Source organism: Protobothrops mucrosquamatus, unplaced genomic scaffold, assembly GCF_001527695.2.
Source record: "Protobothrops mucrosquamatus isolate PMUCROS unplaced genomic scaffold, P.Mucros_1.0 scaffold129, whole genome shotgun sequence".
In the NCBI taxonomy this organism is placed as follows: domain Eukaryota; kingdom Metazoa; phylum Chordata; class Lepidosauria; order Squamata; family Viperidae; genus Protobothrops; species Protobothrops mucrosquamatus.
In genome coordinates, this window is record NW_015386496.1 from 54,512 (window position 1) to 62,982 (window position 8,471).

Sequence of the window (8,471 nt, forward strand, 5' to 3'; positions counted from 1 at the left end):
CTTCCAGAACAACTTCAACCCCACCATTTTTGCCCTTTATGATATTTATTTATTTATTTATTCATTTATTCATTCATTCCCCACTTTTATTATTTTTATAAACTCCAGGTGAACATCTAATACTCCTTCCTCTTCCTATTTTCCCCACAACAATAGCAATATTCTGCTGAAATTTGCATGCTATTTCTTTTGCTGGTGCAATGAAGCTGAAATAGAATCCTTACTTAACTGACAAAAAGTATTAATTCTTACTATGAAAAGGTAATATATTTTACTGGAATTTCTAATTCTGTAATAAACTGATCACCACAAGATGGTGCTGTAGTTCTAGGTTGAATGACAAATTGGCTACTTACTTTTTTTTATTTAACAGAACAAAATAAACAGTTGGAAGGGTCCTTAGAGGTCTTCTAGTCCAACCCCCTGCTCAGGCAGGAAACCCTATACCATTTCAGACAAATGGTTATCCAATATCTTCTTAAAATTTTATATTTAAGTTTCATATTTTATATTTTATTTGGCAACAGTTGTTTCTGTACTGGCTCCATTTTAAGATTTCAAGATTAGTTTCTTTAAAATGTTTCACGATAAATATACATATGAGCTGCAGTAGAGGTTCATGGAGAAAGGAGAATTGATTCTCCTAGGACAAAATGTACTGAGATCTGGTCTGATACATAACATAGCATGAATACATTTTGCAGTGTTGTAGGAATTCATTTGCAGACATATTGCAGATATCTATCCAAAACAAAGCTAGTAGCCCCAGAATCCATTTTCAGCTCCAGGTTTAAGACTATAATCATATTTATCCAAGGAAGAAGAATATCTTTTGTTTGTGTTTATAATATTTATATTTTATCAGTCTTAGAATACATAGAATTAATACTTGAAATGACTGAAGCTTAACTAGAAAGAGTCCAGATAATCTGCTTTCTTCAGGATCCCTTGAAGCTGTGAAACAACCACTCTAAAAAGAGAAGGATGGAGATTGGAAAGAAATCATTCTGAACTGTTGGATCCAAGGATGGCCTCTTAGGAAGGGGACAGACAACCCCCTCTTTAAATGCAAATATCTCATCCTGCAAAGAGGAGTTCACCATATCTTGTATCCAAGCATGCATCACTTCCCAAGAGGCCTCCACCAGCCAGGAGAGACGTGAATCTAAAGCACAGACTGGCAGAAATCACAGTCCCAAGAATGCTGCCCACTTCCTAGGACCAATCAGATGAAACTCTTGCCAATAGTTGACCATGCCTCAAGTCAGTTCCTAAGACCTGCCCAGCCAGCCCAGTTCTAATGATCAGCCAGTCTGGATCTGATCAACTTTATCAATAGATGCTTACAGTAGTCCTCCTAGTGTTCCTGCCCCAGTCCCTCTCTACCAAGAAGAGACATAGCCAGCTATGAGGGTTGCTGGATGCCAGCTGTGAGAATGATAAGAATGAAGAAATAGTCTGTTTTGCCATTCTTATTGACACATGGTAAAGCTTAATAAAGGTTTTTAATCCGTGCTTGATCAGATTTGCTTTTTGTTTTCCTCCTGTGGTGCTGTGGGCATCTTCTATCTAGTGTCATTTCATTTTGCAGAATTCCTCTGACAGCTAGAGGGCCCTCTAGGATCACAGAGAGGCTGCACAGGCATGATTCACTTCGCTATTCTTGAAGAGCTTTTTTACCTTATTTTTTATTCTTATTCACATGTCCTTAGGAGCATATTCTATTAGAAAAATGCTGGTTAGAACCTTAATGAATTTATGTCTGTCATTGGATCAGATTATGCATCAGAATCTCTCTAAATACAATTTATATATCATTTTAGGCTTCATATTACCTTAAAGCAAACATGAGTAACTTTAATCATGATAAGTAATAGCACATGTGTAATGATAATATTATTGACAACAATGGAAGGGTAACTTTGTCTCAGAGGTTAAGGAAGGGGATAATTTTTGTATCCTTGATACAAACAGTGTGAAAAATCAACATCTTGCCCTTTGAACACAACTTTATTAAGTTAAATTTTTAAGTACAGGGTGTAGTTAATTTGATCAGGAACTGCATTCTGCACATTCTTGGTAGTATTTGTATGTTGTGTATTCCACCATGGTGCTGGAAACCAATTCTGGAGACCTGAGCCATCATGAAATTACCAATTACTGCAATAACCTGAGGACTACCAGTATTCTACTTGTGGCTATCTGCTATTGCATTTTGTCCCATATTTAAGTTATAGCCATGTGGTCCTAGACAAAGATGGAGCTGCTTTAAGCAGATGCAGAGAGATGCTACATTCAAAGTAGCAATAGCACTTCGACTTATATACCTCTTCACAGTGCTTTGCAGCCCTCTCTAAGCGGTTTACAGAGTCAGCCTATTGCCCCCCAACAATCTGGGTCCTCATTTTACTGACCTCAAAAGGAGAGAAGACAGAGCCTGTGAGAATTGAACTCCTGGCAATCAGCAGAATTAGCCTGCAGTACTTGCATTCTAACCACTGTGCCACCAGAGCTCTTTTCCATGGTACCCTTTTCCTCCAAAATATTGCACAACCCCAATCACCAGCAGTTGATCTCTGAGGAGGACCCGAAAGAGAGAAGGAAGGCAATCACTTACTGCTTTAAAACCTTCAGATAGGTTCTCTATTCACACCATAGAGTAATCTTCCTTATGAGAAGGACAATAGTTAGTCTCTCTCTCTCTCTCTCTCTCTCTCTCTCTCTCTCTCTCTCTCTCTCTCTCTCTCTCTCTCTCTCTCTCTCTCTCTCTCTCTCTCTCTCTCTCTCTATTTAGCTGTGATTTTATTGACAAGTGTTGGTGCTACCTATTCCTTTATATTAGGAAAGTGAGAGATAAATAATTGTAATCAACACATACTGCACACCGAATGATTTATCTGCCTATAAGAAGTGTAGGATCTGGCTTACCAGATGTTTCTGAATTAGAACTCTTGGCAGCTCCAGCCAACATGGCCAATAGTGAGGGTGTCTGGGAGTTGTATTTCAACAGCATCTGGAGGACCTCAGATTCCCCACCCTTGAAATAAATGATACCCTATGTCCCTATCCAGCTCTCTGATTTTATGTTAGCTATATTTTTGTCAGCAGTTTTGTGCTGTGTGCTTGTGAAGTTGCACCAAATTGCAGCCTTTCAGTTTGGGGAGAATTTTTGAATGTGGTTTGAATGATCTGTTACACAAGTGAAAGCCATTAATCTGTGAGTCACTAACTAGCATGTTTTAATACTTCAAGGCAGCAGTGGTGTCTATATATTTTTCCCCTAGTATTTTTGTGAGGTTGGATTTGAAGTTCAGTATGTAAGAATTATTTTTTTTTTGGTAAAAGGGAAGTCCTGAAGCCTTTGAGCTTTATGAGTTGCCCTCTGGGCCCCATTTATGTTGGTGTGAACTTAAATGAAAGACCAGCAATACTTTTATTAGTTTCTTAGATAGAAGCTATACATCATAAAACAATGGCATTCTCTTAAAGACTGATGCTGCAAAATCCCAGTTCTTGGTGTAATTGTTCTTTTTGCTAGATTTTCAATAAATAAAATCTATTTTATCTTTGTACTCATGGAGAACTATCTATATGTCCCAGTAAGAAGAGCACCAATATCTTGCCTGCCAGGCTAAGAGTCACAAAGATTTATGTATGTCTGCTGACTAAGAGATGGCTATGTACTGTTTGTAAGTCCTCCATTGCATGTCTTCTTAAAATGAGAGTATGTCGGCATTTCCATGTCCATAATTCTCCACCCCAATACTGAATTTCTGACCACCTTTTTATTTTAGAAAATATCTTTTTAAAAACTGTCATGACAAAGGTTCTCTTGGTTGAGCCATATAAATGTGTTTATATATATATATATAAATCACAAATACACACACACACACACACATATTTGTAGTTTGCATTAGAATTAGCTCCATTAAAAATCCTTTTGGTAAACTTGACAATAGCTTTTGTTTTAAGTTATGTATTATATTCATTATTTTATTGAGTGCATTTATATCTGGCCATCCTTCCACCATGGAACTCATGATGATGTATATATGGGGTTTACCACTCAGTTTCTACTCCTGATTAGATTCAACCAGATGTCCTCAGACCATGCCTTTCAAAATCTAATCAAAGGCTTGTCAAAGCTCACTCACAAATCTGTAACATCCATGAACAAAGAATTTATTCTAACTCAAGTTGTGCAGAAACCTGAACTACCTAGAAAATCTCAGGACCATTTGTACTGCTACAAAATTTCTTTCACATATTTGATAGAAACAGCAGAATAACAGAGTTGGAAGGGATCTTGGAAGTCTTCTAGTCCATCCCCTGCTTGGGCAGGAAGGTATTTACAATACCTTTAACTATATATCCTAAAAAATATTTTTTTATGTTGCTTAACTTGTCCTTGTAGTTTTCTATAATGAATTGTGAAAATTATGTTTTCACAAATTGTGGAAAACTCACCGAGATTTACCTAACATTTTTCTTTCCCTGTGAACTATACTGATACAAGGAAATGTTTGCTAACCAGCTTTAAGTCCTATTTCTAACTAATTTTACCTGAAATAAATTGAATTGAATTCAATATAATTTATTTCTGAATAAAAACAGTATTACTACATATCTTTGTAGTGTAGTTATACTATAAATTTATACACTAATTATATTCATAGAATTCAACAATACTTCATTTTTCATAACATAAACTTAGAGAATGTCTTGAACTAAATTATTTTTCTTATGCTTCTTTGATGGGAGTTTTATTAGCCTCAAGATAATTTATTTCAAAATTAAGAAAAGGCATAACTCTTCAACATTTAGCCTATGTTTAAGCAGAATGTTTTTACTTGGTATCTGAACTAGAAAACCACAACATTACAGAATACAGAATAACAGAGTTGGAATGGTCCAACCCCCTGCCCAAGCAGGAGACATATTCTGGACAAATAGTTGTCCAATCTCTTCTTAAAAACCTCCAGTCATGGAGAACCCACAACTTCTGAAGGCAAACTGTTCCACTGATTAATTGTTCTCACTGTCGGGAAATTTCTCCTTCTAGATTAGATCTCTCAATAAGTTTCTTTGTTTGTAAAATTTATTAGCCTCCCATCTTACCACACAGTAACACTGGGCAACTTACAATATTAAAAGATAAAACTGTATAAAATCTAATGATGTAAATAAAATACTATAAAAACCAACCTAGCTAAAAAGAAGGGAAGGGAGGGAGTATGATGATAAGGGGAGAGGGTGGGATCTGTTATTAATCTATTAATCAATCCCAATGTGAAAACCCTCTTTTGGAGCCCTAAGCCAACTGGCAGAACCAGGTCTTTAAACTCTTATGGGAGGTAAGGAGGGTTAGAGACAACCTCACTTGGGGTGTGTGGGTGTGTGTAAGATGTTTCCAAGGGCAGACGCAACAGTAGAAGGTCTCTTTTTCTGGACCTCACCAGCCAGAACACCCTGGCCGATGCGGCCCGCAGTATGCCTCCTCTGTTGGCATAGATGGGGTGTGCCAATCCTAGTAGATTAGGATCTTACCATTTTCTTGCCGATTTTGACTTGTATTCCTAGTCTGTCTTTTATGGATCTGCTTTTGGTAGGTTGGGCTATTTTGTCCTTTTCCATGAAGACAGATGCAAAGAATGAATTAAGCGGTTCCGCTTTCTCTCTGCTGCCCATCACTTCCTTGCCATCTTCTCCCATTAGTAGACTAATCATTTCCTTGACTTTTTTCTTCCTTTTTACATGTTGAAAGTAACATTTAACATTATTTTTGACATTTTGTTGCAGGTCTTAATTCGTTCTGAGCCTTAGCTTTCCTGACTTCATATTTGCAGATTTGTGCTATATGCTGTACTATGCCTTAGCTATGTGTCCCTCTTTCTATTTTTTATACATGTCCTTTTTGTCTTTCAGCTTAACAGACAGTCCTTTATACAGCCATGCAGGTTTCTTCTTGGATCTCTTATTTTTCTTTTCAATGGTATTGTGCTAGACCAGGGGTGTCAAACTCGCAATGTCATGTGGCATGTCGCGACATATCGTGGGCGCGGTTTCGCTATGATGCATCCGGCCTATGGGCCGGCAGTTTGACACCCCTGTGCTAGACTGTGCTTTTATAATCTAATTTTTCAGAGTTTCCCAAGTTTCTTGAGTTATTTTCCCCTTTAAGATTTTCATCCATGAATCCTCCCCAAACTCCCTCTAAGTTTATTGAAGTCAGCTCTCTTAAATTCCAAGACACTAGTTTGATTTTGTTCTATTACTTGTTAGCATTATATTGAATTTGAATATGGCATGGTCACTCTCCCTCAAAGTTCCTGTAACTTCTTCTATCATTTCATCTCTGTTGGTAAGAATTAAGACCAGTATAGCTGACCCTCTAGTTCCTTTCTCTACATTTTCTAGTCTTTTTCTCCCTCTAGGTATTGATTGATTCCAAACAACTTAATATAGTTTTTGATTATAACTATAACAGATCCATCAAAGTGATATCTATTCCATTTGACTGCCTAGAAAAAAGAAATATGAAATATTTTGAAATATTTTTAATTCTTTTGTAGAGAGTGTTTTAAGAAATTCTGGCTGTAATCTTATTTATGCTTTTCTGAAAGTAAAGATCTCTCCCAATTCTGAGTTAAAATGCCACACACTCATATTTAAATAAGCAGAAAGCTCTATTGGTGTGAAATTTGCTGCCCCCATTGGCATCCCCTATTCGATTCAGAGCCAAATAGTGGTGTCCTGATTGCATAGCTGCAGCATGTAATAAGCAAAGTGAATGGTTGAATCCTCCAGCTTGGTTACCTTCTGTTGTCAGCATATCATGAGCCACCAGGAGAAACATTCCCCAAATGTAACCCAGCAGAAGGAATTGGGGGTGGGGATGGAAGGGCTGTCTGAATAAAGGGCTCTCTCATTCCTAATTTCTATGTTCCTCTTCCTACCCCTCATTCTCTCATAGCTTGACTTGAATAAACATTAACAAATTAAATCAGAATTATGAAGAAAACTAAGCAGTACAGTAATGCAGTATGGTATTTTTGGTTTTTCTCTTTTCTTTAAATAAGCAACAAATGACAGCTTTGTATTTGGATTTGAAGGAAAAGTGGATATGATGGTGTCATTTGACAATTTCAGTATTTTAGCTCTGTGCTAAACTTGCAGGGGACATAGAGTTGAAGTACTTAGAGAGTTATGGCTGAGCAGTCTGATGCTACTATGTAGTATTACTGCATCCATGTCTTTAAGGAGGCAAAAGCAAAATGGTGATAGACAAGTTGGATAGCCTGAACAGCCAATAAGTGAATCTTTGATTTCAGCTACTAGTAGTCACTGACCACTGCCAACCTACTTGGGGGGATTAGCATAACAAATGTTGCACATCAGGAGAGGATTCTTGTAGTCCAGGGGTGTCAAACAGGCAGCCAGCGTATTGGATACGTCACGTGCAGACCACGCCCACCCCAGCTCCTCAAAGGCAAAAAACGTTGTGATACGTCACGTGACAGGATTGAGTTTGACACCCATGTGGTAGGCTGTCATCTTAACAGGAACTATAACCTCATCGGAAATTAAGCAGGTTTGGGACTGGTGAGTGCTTAATTGGAAGACCACTATTATTAATGAACACTCTCAAAGAAGGCAGTGACATACCACTTTTCTACTGTTACTGAGAAAAGTAAATAGATATGTACACAAAGTTTCCATTTTCAACTAAAGTGAGAGTTTTCTCTCTTTAATACATTGTGCAAATTATTTATGAAGATCTGTGTTTTCCTTTCAGATTTATATGAGGAAGCATATTATTCCTTTTTTGTTAGAAAACTATAATATATTATTGCTATCTATAAAAGGATGTTTTGCCTCTATGAATATGCTTGCAGAATCGATTCCTGCTTGGGTCTGGGGCCCATTCTCCGCTGATTGATGTTGATTTAGAAGAATATGGAACAACTGCTTAAAGTAAGCAGATTTTTGAACATCCAAATTTTCACCCATCACGTAAGACTGTCAACCTATGGTCATTTCAATGTTATGTATTTATTAGATATTTTAATCCTGCCTTTATTATTTTTCATAAATAACAAGGCAATGAATATACCTAAATATTCCTTCCTCCCCCTATTTCCCCCCATGAGGTGGGTTGGGCTGAGAGAAAGTTACTGACCCAAAGTCAGCCAGCCAGCTTTCATGCTTGCTGAATTACAGCTTGCAGCAGCTGCAGGAAGCATAACCATTTCATCCAATTGTATTACTTATTTTCTATGGTGTGATTTCAATAATGCATGTGCTGAAAATCTTTCAGGCATATATTATAATGTGTAACTGCAAAATAATATAATAATAAAAGCAAATGCTGTTTGCATTAACAGAATAATGATAGAGTGACAGTCTGGAGTAGTAATTGTTCTGTTCCAATCTGCATTAGTCAAACGACGCTAGAATATTGTCTCCAG